The sequence below is a fragment of the Dermacentor variabilis genome, unplaced genomic scaffold (assembly GCF_050947875.1).
Source record: "Dermacentor variabilis isolate Ectoservices unplaced genomic scaffold, ASM5094787v1 scaffold_13, whole genome shotgun sequence".
In the NCBI taxonomy this organism is placed as follows: Eukaryota; Metazoa; Arthropoda; class Arachnida; order Ixodida; family Ixodidae; genus Dermacentor; species Dermacentor variabilis.
In genome coordinates this window covers 8,638,634-8,654,635 of record NW_027460291.1, presented here as the reverse complement: position 1 = coordinate 8,654,635, position 16,002 = coordinate 8,638,634, and the positions used below count along the sequence as shown (strand labels likewise).

General features: G+C 67.0%; 1 pseudogene; it reads right to left on the bottom strand.

Annotated features, from left to right (window-relative positions):
- LOC142566794 (uncharacterized) overlaps nt 1-16,002 on the bottom strand; it is a 127,909-nt pseudogene that overhangs the window by 68,753 nt on the left and 43,154 nt on the right.

The following is a 16,002-nucleotide window of genomic DNA, read 5'->3' as shown; positions in this document are numbered from 1 at the left end:
CTGCTGCTGCTGCCGCTGCCGCCGCTCCCGCTACCGCTGCTGCTGCTGCTTCCGCTGCCGCTGCTGCCGCCGCTGCCGCCGCTGCTGCCGTTGCCGCTGCCACTGCCGCTGCTGCTGCCGCTGCCGCTGCCGCTGCTGCCGCTGCTGCTGCTGCTACTGCCGCCGCTGCAGCTGCTGCTGTTGCTGCTGCCGCTGCTGCTGCTGCTGCCGCCACCGCCGCTGCTGCTGCTGCCGCCACCGCCGCTGCTGCCGCTGCTGCTGCTGCCGCCGCCGCCGCCGCTGCTCCTGCCGCTGCAGCCGCCGCCGCCTCCGCTGCTCCTGCCGCTGCAGCCGCCGCCGCCGCCGCTGCTCCTGCCGCTGCAGCTGCTGCCGTTGCTGCTGCTGTCGCTGCTGCCGCAACTTCCGCTTCTGCTGCTGCTGCTGCTGCCGCCGCTGCTGCCGCATCTGGCGCTGCTGCTGCTGCGGCCGTCGCTGCTGCTGCCGCTGCTGCTGCTGCAGCTACTGCTGCTGCTGCTGCCGCTGCTGCGGCTGCTGCTGCTGCTGCCGCTGCCTCCGCTGCTGCTGCTTCTGCTGGTGCTGCCGCTGCGGCTGCTGCTGCTGCCGCCGCTGCCGCTGCTGCTGCTGCTGTCGCTGCTGCCATTGCTGCTGCCGCTGCTGCTGCTGCTGCCGCTGCTGCTGCTGCTGCTGCCGTTGCTGCTGCTGCTGCTACTGCCGCTGTGGCTGCTGGCGCTGCGGCTGCCGCTGCCTCTGCTGCTGCCACTGCTGCGGCTGCTGCTGCTGCTGCTGCCGCTGTCGCTGCCGTTGCTGCCACTGCTCCTGCTGCTGCCGCTGCCGCAGCTGCTGCCGCTGCTGCTGCTGCCGCTGCTGCTGCTGCTGCTGCCGTTTCTGCTGCTGCTACTGCTGCCGCCGCTTTTGCCGCTACTGCCGCTTCTGCCGCTGCTGCTGCTGCCGCCGCCGCTGCCGCTGCCGCTGCTGCTGCCGCGGCTGCCGCTGCTGCTTTTGCCGCAACTGCCGCTTCTGCTGCTGCTGCTGCTGCTGCCGCCGCTGCTGCCGTATCTGGCGCTACTGCTGCTGCCGCCGCCGCTGCTGCCGCCGTCGCTGCCGCCGCTGCTGCTGCTGCTGCCGCTGCTGCCGCCGCTGCCGCTGCTGCTGCTGCTGCTGCCGCCGCGGCTGCGGCTGCTGCTGCTGCCACGGCTGCTGCTTCCGCTGCTTCTGCTGTCGCTGCTGCTGCTTCTGCTGCTGCTGCGGCTGCTACGCTGCTGCTGCCAACGCTGCCGCTGCTGTAACCGCTGCTGCCGCTGCTGCTGCTGCCGCTGCTGTAACGCTGCTGCTGCTGCTACTGCCCCCGCCGCCGCCGCTGCCGCTGCCGATGCTGCTGCTACTGATGCTGCCGATGCTGCTGCTGCTGCCGCCGCTGCCGCTGCTGCTGCCGCAGCGGCTGCTACACTCTAAGAAAAAAAGGACTAAAAGGGGTAGGGAGGTTAGTCCTTTTGGGGACTAACTGATTTGCCACAACCATTAGTCCTTTTGGGGACGAACTGACATGGGATGAACTGTTACTCCCCATGCGCTTACTCCTTCGGCGACTAACAGTTGCCCCTGCCCGATGGTCCTCAAGGGAGTAACTGTAATTCGTTCCGATGCTCCGCAAAGGTGTAATTAATTAAAATAGGCATTTATACCCTAATAAAAAAATTTATGAGCTGAAAAAAAAAACATGCCTCACAGCAGGATTCGAACTCACGTCCTCTTGCTCGCAACTCAGGTACTCTAACCACTTCACCACGCTGCTTTTTTTTTCTTTATCTTTTCACCACGCCGCTTGCTTGGCAAGACGGGCTATTTCCACAAGGTTAAGCATGGGAACGCAAGTGCGGCAATATCAAAGTGACTATTTTGTGCAAGCTATGCAGTCAGAGTCTAACGTTGAGTGTACTTGCAACCATAAGCGACTGCGAAGAGAAATCAGCCCGAGTATTTTTAGGGTGATTTAAACTGAGGCACTACGCCATGTATGCGTGTAGCGAGCTCAAACGGGGCACCGAAGACGACAGAAAAAAGCAATTTCTCTGTCGCTTAGCGCGTGCCGTTTGAACTACGCATCGCTTCAGTTCGCAACCTCCTTGGAACGGAAGAAACTTAGCTACTATAGACCAAGAAGATCTAGCCGTCTATCAGTGACTTGCGCGTTTAATGTGTATCGCTCACTTCTGGGGTGCGCACGAAGGGCATGCCTCTTCACATTCCAGTTTTAAATTTCACGTAATTTTCTCACGAAGAGGCAAGGTGCTGCTTTGCATGTAGTTCAATAGACAATGCACGAACATCGAACCATTCACGATTTATAGAGAATACCGTTTTCGCCGCATCGCTCCATGACACGGACGAAAACAGCGAAGTGCCTGGGGAATAACTGTTGCCGTTCGTCCTCCCATTGCTCTCTTTCCGAGCATGGACTAAACACTTACTCTCCGAAATTTGCACACGGCCCGCACATTCATGCAGTTAGTCCTTTGAGGGACGAAAGCGCCCTTTTTATGACTAACGGCGCAGTTACTCCCGTTTTGAGTGTACGCTGCTGCTGCTGCCGCCGCTGCCACCGCTGCCGCTGCTGCTGCCACTGCTGCTGCTGCTGCCGGTGTCGCTGCCGTTGCTGCCGCTGCTCCTGCTGCTGCTGCCGCTGCCGCTGCTGCCGCTGCTGTTGCTGCTACTGCCGCTGCTACTGCTGCTGCTGCCGTTGCTGCTGCTGCTGCAATTGCCGCTGCTGATGCTGCCGCTGCGGCTGCCTCTGCTGCTGCCACTGCTGCTGCTGCTGCCGATACCGCTGCCGCTACTGCTGCTGCTGCTGCCGCTGCTGCTGCTGCCGCTGCTGCTGCTGCCGCCGTCGCCGCCGGCGCCGCTGCTCCTGCCGCTGCAGCTGCTGCCGCTGCTGCTGCCGCTGCTGCAACTCCCGCCGCTGCCGCTGTTGTCGCTGCCACATCTGCTGCTGCTGCCGCTGCTGCTGCAACTGCCGCTTCTGCTGCTGCTGCTGCTGCCGCCGCCGCTGCTGCCGCATCTGGCGCTGCTGCTGCTGCCGCCGTCGCTGCTGGCGCTGCTGCTGCTGCCGCTGCCGCTGCCTCCGCAGCTTCTGCGGCCGCTGCTGCTGCTGCTGTTGCTGCTGCCGCTGCTGCTGCTGCTGCCGCCACCGCCGCTGCTGCTGCTGCCGCCACCGCCGCTGCTGTGCCGCTGCTGCTGCTGCTGCCGCCGCCGCCGCCGCCGCCGCCGCCGCTGCTCCTGCCGCTGCAGCTGCTGCCATTGCTGCTGCCGCTGCTGCCACTCCCGCCGCTGCCGCTGTTGTCGCTGCCACTGCTGCTGCTGCTGCCGCTGCTGCTGCTGTCGCTGCTGCCGCAACTGCCGCTTCTGCTGCTGCTGCTGCTGCCGCCGCTGCTGCCGCATCTGGCGCTGCTGCTGCTGCGGCCGTCGCTGCTGCTGCCGCTGCTGCCGCTGCTGCTGCTGCAGCTGCTGCTGCTGCTGCTGCCGCTGCTGCGGCTGCTGCTGGTGCCGCTGCCGCTGCCTCCTCAGCTTCTGCTGGCGCTGCTGCTGCTTCTGCTGGTGCTGCCGCTGCGGCTGCTGTTGCTGCCGCCGCTGCCGCTGCTGCTGCTGTCGCTGCTGCCATTGCTGCTGCCGCAGCTGCTGCTGCTGCCGCTGCTGCTGCTGCTGCTACTGCCGCTGTGGCTGCTGCCGCTGCGGCTGCCGCTCCCTCTGCTGCTGCCACTGCTGCGGCAGCTGCTGCCGCTGCTGCTGCTGTCGCTGCCGTTGCTGCCACTGCTGCTGCCGCTGCTACTGCCGCTGCTGCTGCCGCTGCTGCCGCTGTTGCTGGCGCAGCCACTGCTGCCGCTGCTGCTGCTGCTGCCGTCGCCGCCGCGGCTGCTTCTGACGCCACCGCTGCTGCCGCTGCTGCGGATGACGCCGCCCTTGCTGCCGCTGCTGCCACTGCTGCTGCCGCCGCCGCCGCTGCTCCTGCCGCTGCCGCTGCTGCCGCTCCCGCCGCTGCCGCTGTTGTCGCTGCCACTGCTGCTGCTGCTGCCGCTACTGCCGCTTCTGCTGCTGCTGCTGCTGCTGCCGCTGCTGCTGCTGCTGCTGCGGCCGCTGCTGCGGCTGCTTCCGCTGCTGCCGCTGCTGCTGCCGCTGCGGCTGCTTCCGCTGCCTCCGCTGCTGCTGCCGCTGCTGCTGCTACTGCGGCTGCTGCTGCTGCCGCTGCGGCTGCCGCTGCCTCTGCTGCTGCCACTGCTGCGGCTGCTGCTGCCGCTGCTGCTGCCGTTGCCGCTGCCGCTACTTCTGACGCTACAGCTGCCGCTGCTGCTGCCGCTGCTGCTGCCGCTTCTGCCGCTGCTGCTGCTGCCGCCGCCGCTGCCGCTGCTGCTGCCACTGCTGCTGCTGCTGCCGCCGCCTCCGCTGCCGCTGCTGCTGCCGCTGCCGATGCTGCTGCTCCTGCTGCTGCTGCTGCTGCCGATGCTGCTGCCGCCGCTGCTTCCCCTGCAGCCGCTGCTTCCGCTGCTGCCGCTGCTGCAGCTGCTGCTGCTGCTGCCGCTGCCGCCGCTCCCGCTACCGCTGCTGCTGCTGCTTCCGCTGCCGCTGCTGCCGCCGCTGCCGCCGTCACCGCTGCTGCCGTTGCCGCTGCCACTGCCCCTGCTGCTGCCGCTGCCGCCGCTGCTGCCGCTGCTGCTGCTGCTGCTGCTGCTGCTGCCGCTGCTGCCGCTGCTGCTGCTGCCGCTGCTGCCGCTGCTGCCGCTGCTGCTGCTGCTACTGCCGCCGCTGCAGCTGCTGCTGTTGCTGCTGCCGCTGCTGCTGCTGCTGCCGCCACCGCCGCTGCTGCTGCTTCTGCTGGTGCTGCCGCTGCGGCTGCTGCTGCTGCCGCCGCTGCCGCTGCTGCTGTCGCTGCTGCCATTGCTGCTGCCGCTGCTGCTGCTGCTGCCGCTGCTGCTGCTGCTGCCGCTGCTGCTGCTGCTGCCGTTGCTGCTGCTGCTGCTACTGCCGCTGTGGCTGCTGGCGCTCCGGCTGCCGCTGCCTCTGCTGCTGCCACTGCTGCGGCTGCTGCTGCTGCTGCTGCCGCTGTCGCTGCCGTTGCTGCCACTGTTCCTGCTGCTGCTGCTGCCGTTTCTGCTACTGCTGCCGCCGCTTTTGCCGCTACTGCCGCTTCTGCCGCTGCTGCTTCTGCCGCCGCCGCTGCCGCTGCTGCTGCCGCGGCTGCCGCTGCTGCTGCTGCCGCAACTGCCGCTTCTGCTGCTGCTGCTGCTGGCGCCGCTGCTGCCGTATCTGGCGCTGCTGCTGCTGCCGCCGCCGCTGCTGCCGCCGTCGCTGCCGCTGCTGCTGCTGCTGCTGCCGCTGCTGCCGCCGCTGCCGCCGCTGCTGCTGCCGCTGCTGCCGCTGCTGCCGCCGCTGCCGCGGCTGCTGCTGCTGCCACGGCTGCTGCTTCCGCTGCTTCTGCTGTCGCTGCTGCTGCTTCTGCTGCTGCTCTCGCTGCGGCTGCGGCTGCTACGCTGCTGCTGCCAACGCTGCCGCTGCTGTAACCGCTGCTGCCGCTGCTGTAACCGCTGCTGCCGCTGCTGCTGCTGCTACTGCCGCCGCCGCCGCTGCCGCTGCTGCTGCTACTGATGCTGCCGATGCTGCTGCTGCTGCCGCCACTGCTGCTGCTGCTGCCGCCGCCGCTGCCGATGCTGCTGCTGCTGCTGCTGCCGATGCTGCTGCTGCCGATGCTGCTGCTACTGCCGCCGCTGCCGCTGCTGCTGCCGCTGCTGCTGCTGCCACTGCCACTGCCACTGCTGCCGCTGCTGCTGCTGCCGCTGCTGCCGCTGCTGCTGCCACTGCTGCTGCCGCTGCCGTTGCCACTGTTGCCGCTGCTGCTGCCGCTGCTGCCGCTGCTGCTGCCGCGGCTGCCGCTTCCGCCGCTGCCGCTGCTGCTGCTGCCGCAACTGCCGCTTCTGCTGCTGCTGCTGCTGCCCCCGCTGCTGCCGTATCTGGCGCTGCTGTTGCTGCCGCTGCTGCCGCCGTCGCTGCCGCTGCTGCTGCCGGTGCTGCCGCTGCTGCTGCCGCGGCTGCTGCTACTGCCACTGCCGCTGCTTCCGCTGCTTCTGCTGCCGCTGCTGCTGCTTCTGCTGCTGCTGCGGCTGCTACACTCTAAGAAAAAAAGGACTAAAAGGGGTAGGGAGGTTAGTCCTTTTGGGGACTAGCTGATTTGCCACAACCATTAGTCCTTTTGGGGACGAACTGACATGGGATGAACTGTTACTCCCCATGCGCTTACTCCTTCGGCGACTAACAGTTGCCCCTGCCCGATGGTCCTCAAGGGAGTAACTGTAATTCGTTCCGATGCTCCGCAAAGGTGTAATTAATTAAAATAGGCATTTATACCCTAATAAAAAAATTAATGAGCTGAAAAAAAACATGCCCCACAGCAGGATTCGAACTCATCTCTCGCTCGCAACTCAGGTACTCTAACCACTTCACCACGCCGCTTTTTTTTTCTTTATCTTTTCACCACGCCGCTTGCTTGGCAAGACGGGCTATTTCCACAAGGTTAAGCATGGGAACGCAAGTGCGGCAATATCAAAGTGACTATTTTGTGCAAGCTATGCAGTCAGAGTCTAACGTTGAGTGTACTTGCAACCATAAGCGACTGCGAAGAGAAATCAGCCCGAGTATTTTTAGGGTGATTTAAACTGAGGCACTACGCCATGTATGCGTGTAGCGAGCTCAAACGGGGCACCGAAGACGACAGAAAAAAGCAATTTCTCTGTCGCTTAGCGCGTGCCGTTTGAACTACACATCGCTTCAGTTCGCAACCTCCTTGGAACGGAAGAAACTTAGCTACTATAGACCAAGAAGATCTAGCCGTCTATCAGTGACTTGCGCGTTTAATGTGTATCGCTCACTTATGGGGTGCGCACGAAGGGCATGCCTCTTCACATTCCAGTTTTAAATTTCACGTAATTTTCTCACGAAGAGGCAAGGTGCTGCTTTGCATGTAGTTCAATAGAAAATGCATGAACATCGAACCATTCACGATTTATAGAGAATACCGTTTTCGCCGCATCGCTCCATGACACGGACGAAAACAGCGAAGTGCCTGGGGAATAACTGTTGCCGTTCGTCCTCCCATTGCTCTCTTTCCGAGCATGGACTAAACACTTACTCTCCGAAATTTGCACACGGCCCGCACATTCATGCAGTTAGTCCTTTGAGGGACGAAAGCGCCCTTTTTAGGACTAACGGCGCAGTTACTCCCGTTTTCCCCGGGATTTTTCTTAGAGTCTACGCTGCTGCTGCTGCCACCGCTGCCGCTGCCACCGCTGCCGCTGCTGCTGCCACTGCTGCTGCTGCTGCCGGTGTCGCTGCCGTTGCTGCCGCTGCTCCTGCTGCTGCTGCCGCTGCCGCTGCAGCCGCTGCTGCCGCTGCTGCCGCTGCTGCCGCTGCTGCTGCTGCTACTGCCGCTGCTACTGCTGCTGCTGCCGTTGCTGCTGCTGCTGCAATTGCCGCTGCCGCTACTGCTGCTGCTGCTGCCGCTGCTGCTGCTGCTACTGCCGCCGCTGCTGCTGCTGCTGCTGCTGCTGCTGCCGCCACCGCCGCTGCTGCCGCTGCTGCTCCTGCCGCCGCCGCCGCTGCCGCCGCTGCCGCTGCTGCTGCCGCTGCTGCTGCTGCCGCCGTCGCCGCCGGCGCCGCTGCTCCTGCCGCTGCAGCTGCTGCCGCTGCTGCTGCCGCTGCTGCAACTCCCGCCGCTGCCGCTGTTGTCGCTGCCACATCTGCTGCTGCTGCCGCTGCTGCTGCAACTGCCGCTTCTGCTGCTGCTGCTGCCGCCGCTGCTGCCGCATCTGGCGCTGCTGCGGCTGCCGCCGTCGCTGCTGCCGCTGCTGCTGCTGCAGCTGCTGCTGCCACTGCTGCGGCTGCTGCTGCTGCTGCTGCCGCTGCCTCCGCAGCTTCTGCTGCCGCTGCTGCTGCTGCTGTTGCTGCTGCCGCTGCTGCTGCTGCTGCCGCCACCGCCGCTGCTGCCGCTGCCGCCACCGCCGCTGCTGCCGCTGCTGCTGCTGCTGCCGCCGCCGCCGCCGCCGCTGCTCCTGCCGCTGCAGCTGCTGCCGTTGCTGCTGCCGCTGCTGCCACTCCCGCCGCTGCCGCTGTTGTCGCTGCCACTGCTGCTGTTGCTGCCGCTGCTGCTGCTGTCGCTGCTGCCGCAACTGCCGCTTCTGCTGCTGCTGCTGCTGCCGCCGCTGCTGCCGCATCTGGCGCTGCTGCTGCTGCGGCCGTCGCTGCTGCTGCCGCTGCTGCCGCTGCTGCTGCTGCGGCCGTCGCTGCTGCTGCCGCTGCTGCCGCCGCTGCTGCTGCTGCTGCTGCTGCTGCTGCTGCTGCTGCCGCTGCTGCGGCTGCTGCTGCTGCTGCTGCCGCTGCCGCTGCCTCCGCAGCTTCTGCTGGCGCTGCTGCTGCTTCTGCTGGTGCTGCCGCTGCGGCTGCTGCTGCTGCCGCCGCTGCCACCGCTGCCGCTGCTGCTGCTGCTGTCGCTGCTGCCATTGCTGCTGCCGCTGCTGCTGCTGCTGCCGCTGCTGCTGCCGTTGCTGCTGCTGCTGCTACTGCCGCTGTGGCTGCTGCCGCTGCGGCTGCCGCTGCCTCTGCTGCTGCCACTGCTGCGGCTGCTGCCGCTGTCGCTGCCGTTGCTGCCACTGCTCCTGCTGCTGCCGCTGCCGCTGCCCCTACTGCTGCCGCTGCTGCTGCTGCTGCTGCTGCCGCTGCTGCTGCTGCTGCTGCCGTTTCTGCTGCTGCTACTGCTGCCGCCGCTTTTGCCGCTACTGCCGCTTCTGCCGCTGCTGCTGCTGCCGCCGCCGCTGCCGCTGCCGCTGCTGCTGCTGCTGCCGCTGCTGCTGCTGCTGCTGCCACTGCTGCTGCTGCCGCTGCTGCTGCCGCTGCCGATGCTGCTGCTGCTGCTGCCGATGCTGCCGATGCTGCTGCTGCTGCCGATGCTGCTGCTGCCGATGCTGCCGCTGCCACTTCCACTGCTGCCGCTGCTGCTGCTGCCGCTGCTGCTGCTGCTGCTGCCGCTGCCGCTGCTGCCGCTGCTGCTGCTGCTGCCACTGCTGCTGCCGCTGCCGCCGCTGCCGCTGCTGCCACTGCCGCTGCTGCCACTGCCGCTGCTGCCGCTGCCGCTGCTGCCGCTGCTGCTGCCGCGGCTGCCGCTGCTGCTGCTGCCGCAACTGCCGCTTCTGCTGCTGCTGCCGCCGCTGCGGCCGTATCTGGCGCTGCTGCTGCTGCCGCCGCCGCTGCTGCCGCCGTCGCTGCTACTGCTGCTGCCGCTGCTGCCGCTACTGCCGCTGCTGCCGCTGCTGCCGCCGCGGCTGCGGCTGCTGCCGCCGCGGCTGCGGCTGCTGCTGCTGCCACTGCTGCTGCTTCCGCTGCTTCTGCTGTCGCTGCTGCTGCTTCTGCTGCTGCTGCCGCTGCGGCTGCCGCTGTTACGCTGCTGCTGCTGCCGCCGCTGCCGCTGCCAACGCTGCCGCTGCTGTAACCGCTGCTGCCGCTGCTGCTGCTTCTGCTGCTGCTGCCGCTGCGGCAGATATACGCTGCTGCTGCTGCCGCCGCTGCCACCGCTGCCGCTGCTGCTGCCACTGCTGCTGCTGCTGCCGGTGTCGCTGCCGTTGCTGCCGCTGCTCCTGCTGCTGCTGCCGCTGCCGCTGCTGCCGCTGCTCCTGCTGCTACTGCCGCTGCTACTGCTGCTGCTGCCGTTGCTGCTGCTGCTGCAATTGCCGCTGCTGATGCTGCCGCTGCGGCTGCCGCTGCCTCTGCTGCTGCCACTGCTGCTGCCGGTGTCGCTTCCGTTGTTGCCGCTGCTCCTGCTGCTGCCGATGCCGCTGCCGCTACTGCTGCTGCTGCTGCCGCTGCTGCTGCTTCTACTGCCGCCGCTGCTGCTGCTGCTGCTGCTGCTGCCGCCACCGCCGCTGCTGCTGCTGACGCCGCCGCTGCTGCCGCTGCCGCTGCTGCCGCCGCCGCCGCCGCTGCCGCTGCTGCCGCTGCTGCTGCCGCTGCTGCTGCTGCCGCCGTCGCCGCCGGCGCCGCTGCTCCTGCCGCTGCAGCTGCTGCCGCTGCTGCTGCCGCTGCTGCAACTCCCGCCGCTGCCGCTGTTGTCGCTGCCACTGCTGCTGCTGCTGCCGCTGCTGCTGCAACTGCCGCTTCTGCTGCTGCTGCTGCCGCCGCTGCTGCCGCATCTGGCGCTGCTGCTGCTGCCGCCGTCGCTGCTGCCGCTGCTGCTGCTGCAGCTGCTGCTGCTGCTGCCGCTGCTGCGGCTGCTGCTGCTGCTGCTGCCGCTGCCGCTGCCTCCGCAGCTTCTGCTGCCGCTGCTACTGCTACTGTTGCTGCTGCCGCTGCTGCTGCTGCCGTTGCTGCTGCCGCTGCTGCCACTCCCGCCGCTGCCGCTGTTGTCGCTGCCACTGCTGCTGCTGCTGCCGCTGCTGCTGCTGTCGCTGCTGCCGCAACTGCCGCTTCTGCTGCTGCCGCCGCTGCTGCCGCATCTGGCGCTGCTGCTGCTGCGGCCGTCGCTGCTGCTGCCGCTGCTGCCGCTGCTGCTGCTGCAGCTGCTGCTGCTGCTGCTGCCGCTGCTGCGGCTGCTGCTGCTGCTGCTGCTGCCGCTGCCTCCGCAGCTTCTGCTGGCGCTGCTGCTGCTTCTGCTGGTGCTGCCGCTGCGGCTGCTGCTGCTGCCGCCGCTGCCGCTGCCACCGCTGCCGCTGCTGCTGCTGCTGTCGCTGCTGCCATTGCTGCTGCCGCTGCTGCTGCTGCTGCCGCTGCTGCTGCTGCTGCCGTTGCTGCTGCTGCTGCTACTGCCGCTGTGGCTGCTGCCGCTGCGGCTGCCGCTGCCTCTGCTGCTGCCACTGCTGCGGCTGCTGCTGCCGCTGCTGCTGCTGCTGCCGCTGTCGCTGCCGTTGCTGCCACTGCTCCTGCTGCTGCCGCTGCCGCTGCCCCTACTGCTGCCGCTGCTGCTGCTGCCGCTGCTGCTGCTGCTGCTGCCGTTTCTGCTGCTGCTACTGCTGCCGCCGCTTTTGCCGCTACTGCCGCCGCCGCTGCCGCTGCCGCTGCTGCTGCTGCTGCCGCTGCTGCTGCTGCTGCTGCCACTGCTGCTGCTGCCGCTGCTGCTGCCGCTGCCGATCCTGCTGCTGCTGCCGATGCTGCCGGTGCCACTTCCACTGCTGCCGCTGCTGCTGCTGCCGCTGCTGCTGCCGCTGCTGCTGCTGCTGCTGCCGCTGCTGCTGCCGCTGCCACCGCTGCCGCTGCCGCTGCTGCCGCTGCTGCTGCTGCCGCAACTGCTGCTTCTGCTGCTGCTGCTGCTGCTGCCACCGCTACTGCCGTATCTGGCGCTGCTGCTGCTGCCGCCGCCGCTGCCGCTGCTGCCGCCGTCCCTGCCGCTGCTGCCGCCGTCGCTGCCGCTGCTGCCGCCGCGGCTGCGGCTGCTGCCACTGCTGCTGCTTCCGCTGCTTCTGCTGTCGCTGCTGCTGCTTCTGCTGCTGCTGCCGCTGCGGCTGCGGCTGCTACGCTGCTGCTGCTGCCGCCGCTGCCGCTGCCAACGCTGCCGCTGCTGTAACCGCTGCTGCCGCTGCTGCTGCTGCTGCTGCCGCTGCTGCTGCTCCTGCCACTGCTGCTGCTGCTGCTGCTGCCGCCGCCGCCGCCGCCGCCGCTGCCGATGTTGCTGCTGCTGATGCTGCCGATGCTGCTGCTGCTGCCGCCACTGCTGCTGCTGCTGCCGACGCCGCCGCCGCTGCCGCTGCTGCTGCCGCTGCCGATGCTGCTGCGGCTGCTGCTGCCGATGCTGCTGCTGCCGATGCTGCTGCTTCTGCCGCCGCTGCCGCTGCTGCTGCCGCTGCTGCTGCTGCCACTGCCACTGCTGCCGCTGCTGCTGCTGCCGCTGCTGCCGCTGCCGCTGCTGCCGCTGCCGCTGCTGCCGCTGCTGCTGCCACTGCTGCTGCCGCTGCCGTTGCCACTGTTGCCGCTGCTGCCGCCGCTGCTGCTGCTGCCGCTGCTGCCGCTGCCGCTGCTGCCGCTGCCGCTGCTGCCGCTGCTGCCGCTGCTGCCGCTGCTGCTGCTGCCGCTGCTGCCGCTGCTGCTGCCGCGGCTGCCGCTTCCGCCGCTGCCGCTGCTGCTGCCGCTTCGGCTGCTGTTGCTGCCGCCGCTGCCGCTGCTGCCACTGCTGCTGCCGCTGCTGCCATTGCTGCTGCCGCTGCTGCCGATGCCGCCGCTGCTGCTGCCGCTGCTGTTTCCGGTGCTGCTGCTGCTGCTGCCGATGATGCTGCTGCCGTTGCTGCTGCTGCTGCTACTGCCGCTGCTGCTGCTGCCGCTGCGGCTGCCGCTGCCTCTGCTGCTGCCACTGCTGCGGCTGCTGCTGCCGCTGCTGCTGCTGCTGCCGCTGTCGCTGCCGTTGCTGCCGCTGCTCCTGCTGCTGCCGTTGCTGCTGCTGCTACTGCTGGCAGCAGCTGCTGCTGCCGCCGTCGCTGCTGCCGCTGCTGCTGCTTCTGCTGCTGCTGCGGCTGCGGCTGCTACGCTGCTGCTGCTGCCGCCGCTGCCGCTGCTTCCACCGCTGCTGCCGCTGCTGCTGCCGCTGCTGCTGCAGCTGCTGCAGCTGCTGCCGCTGCTGCTGCTGCTGCTGCAGCTGCTGCCGCTGCTGCCGTTGCTGCTGCTGCTATTGCCGCTGCTGATGCTGCCGCTGCGGCTGCCGCTGCCTCTGCTGCGGCCACTGCTGCTGCTGCTGGCGGTGTCGCTGCCGTTGCTGCCGCTGCTCCTGCTGCTGCCGCTGCCGCTACTGCTGCCGCTGCTGCTGCCGTTGCTGCTGCTGCTACTGCGGCCGCCGCTTTTGCCGCTGCTGCCGCTTCTGCCGCTGCTGCTGCTGCCGCCGCCGCTGCCGCTGCCGCTGCTGCTGCCACTGCTGCTGCTGCTGCTGCTGCCGCCGCCGCCGCCGCTGCCGCTGCCGGCGCTGCCGCTGCCGCTGCTGCTGCCACTGCTGCTGCTGCTGCTGCCGCTGCTGCTGCTGCCGCTGCTGCCGCTGCTGCCGCTGCTGCTGCTGCTACTGCCGCCGCTGCAGCTGCTGCTGTTGCTGCTGCCGCTGCTGCTGCTGCTGCCGCCACCGCCGCTGCTGCTGCTTCTGCTGGTGCTGCCGCTGCGGCTGCTGCTGCTGCCGCCGCTGCCGCTGCTGCTGTCGCTGCTGCCATTGCTGCTGCCGCTGCTGCTGCTGCTGCCGCTGCTGCTGCTGCTGCCGTTGCTGCTGCTGCTGCTACTGCCGCTGTGGCTGCTGGCGCTCCGGCTGCCGCTGCCTCTGCTGCTGCCACTGCTGCGGCTGCTGCTGCTGCTGCTGCCGCTGTCGCTGCCGTTGCTGCCACTGCTCCTGCTGCTGCTGCTGCCGTTTCTGCTACTGCTGCCGCCGCTTTTGCCGCTACTGCCGCTTCTGCCGCTGCTGCTTCTGCCGCCGCCGCTGCCGCTGCTGCTGCCGCGGCTGCCGCTGCTGCTGCTGCCGCAACTGCCGCTTCTGCTGCTGCTGCTGCTGGCGCCGCTGCTGCCGTATCTGGCGCTGCTGCTGCTGCCGCCGCCGCTGCTGCCGCCGTCGCTGCCGCTGCTGCTGCTGCTGCTGCCGCTGCTGCCGCCGCTGCCGCCGCTGCTGCTGCCGCTGCTGCCGCTGCTGCCGCCGCTGCCGCGGCTGCTGCTGCTGCCACGGCTGCTGCTTCCGCTGCTTCTGCTGTCGCTGCTGCTGCTTCTGCTGCTGCTGTCGCTGCGGCTGCGGCTGCTACGCTGCTGCTGCCAACGCTGCCGCTGCTGTAACCGCTGCTGCCGCTGCTGTAACCGCTGCTGCCGCTGCTGCTGCTGCTACTGCCGCCGCCGCCGCTGCCGCTGCTGCTGCTACTGATGCTGCCGATGCTGCTGCTGCTGCCGCCACTGCTGCTGCTGCTGCCGCCGCCGCTGCCGATGCTGCTGCTGCTGCTGCTGCCGATGCTGCTGCTGCCGATGCTGCTGCTACTGCCGCCGCTGCCGCTGCTGCTGCCGCTGCTGCTGCTGCCACTGCCACTGCCACTGCTGCCGCTGCTGCTGCTGCCGCTGCTGCCGCTGCTGCTGCCACTGCTGCTGCCGCTGCCGTTGCCACTGTTGCCGCTGCTGCTGCCGCTGCTGCCGCTGCTGCTGCCGCGGCTGCCGCTTCCGCCGCTGCCGCTGCTGCTGCTGCCGCAACTGCCGCTTCTGCTGCTGCTGCTGCTGCCCCCGCTGCTGCCGTATCTGGCGCTGCTGTTGCTGCCGCTGCTGCCGCCGTCGCTGCCGCTGCTGCTGCCGGTGCTGCCGCTGCTGCTGCCGCGGCTGCTGCTACTGCCACTGCCGCTGCTTCCGCTGCTTCTGCTGCCGCTGCTGCTGCTTCTGCTGCTGCTGCGGCTGCTACACTCTAAGAAAAAAAGGACTAAAAGGGGTAGGGAGGTTAGTCCTTTTGGGGACTAGCTGATTTGCCACAACCATTAGTCCTTTTGGGGACGAACTGACATGGGATGAACTGTTACTCCCCATGCGCTTACTCCTTCGGCGACTAACAGTTGCCCCTGCCCGATGGTCCTCAAGGGAGTAACTGTAATTCGTTCCGATGCTCCGCAAAGGTGTAATTAATTAAAATAGGCATTTATACCCTAATAAAAAAATTAATGAGCTGAAAAAAAACATGCCCCACAGCAGGATTCGAACTCATCTCTCGCTCGCAACTCAGGTACTCTAACCACTTCACCACGCCGCTTTTTTTTTCTTTATCTTTTCACCACGCCGCTTGCTTGGCAAGACGGGCTATTTCCACAAGGTTAAGCATGGGAACGCAAGTGCGGCAATATCAAAGTGACTATTTTGTGCAAGCTATGCAGTCAGAGTCTAACGTTGAGTGTACTTGCAACCATAAGCGACTGCGAAGAGAAATCAGCCCGAGTATTTTTAGGGTGATTTAAACTGAGGCACTACGCCATGTATGCGTGTAGCGAGCTCAAACGGGGCACCGAAGACGACAGAAAAAAGCAATTTCTCTGTCGCTTAGCGCGTGCCGTTTGAACTACACATCGCTTCAGTTCGCAACCTCCTTGGAACGGAAGAAACTTAGCTACTATAGACCAAGAAGATCTAGCCGTCTATCAGTGACTTGCGCGTTTAATGTGTATCGCTCACTTCTGGGGTGCGCACGAAGGGCATGCCTCTTCACATTCCAGTTTTAAATTTCACGTAATTTTCTCACGAAGAGGCAAGGTGCTGCTTTGCATGTAGTTCAATAGACAATGCACGAACATCGAACCATTCACGATTTATAGAGAATACCGTTTTCGCCGCATCGCTCCATGACACGGACGAAAACAGCGAAGTGCCTGGGGAATAACTGTTGCCGTTCGTCCTCCCATTGCTCTCTTTCCGAGCATGGACTAAACACTTACTCTCCGAAATTTGCACACGGCCCGCACATTCATGCAGTTAGTCCTTTGAGGGACGAAAGCGCCCTTTTTAGGACTAACGGCGCAGTTACTCCCGTTTTCCCCGGGATTTTTCTTAGAGTCTACGCTGCTGCTGCTGCCACCGCTGCCGCTGCCACCGCTGCCGCTGCTGCTGCCACTGCTGCTGCTGCTGCCGGCGTCGCTGCCGTTGCTGCCGCTGCTCCTGCTGCTGCCGCTGCTGCCGCTGCTGCTGCTGCTACTGCCGCTGCTACTGCTGCTGCTGCCGTTGCTGCTGCTGCTGCAATTGCCGCTGCCGCTACTGCTGCTGCTGCTGCCGCTGCTGCTGCTGCTACTGCCGCCGCTGCTGCTGCTGCTGCTGCTGCTGCTGCTGCTGCCGCCACCGCCGCTGCTGCTGCTGCTGACGCCGCCGCTGCTGCCGCTGCTGCTCCTGCCGCCGCCGCCGCTGCCGCCGCTGCCGCTGCTGCTGCCGCTGCTGCCGCTGCTGCTGCTGCCGCTGCTGCTGCTGCCGCCGTCGCCGCCGGCGCCGCTGCTCCTGCCGCTGCAGCTGCTGCCG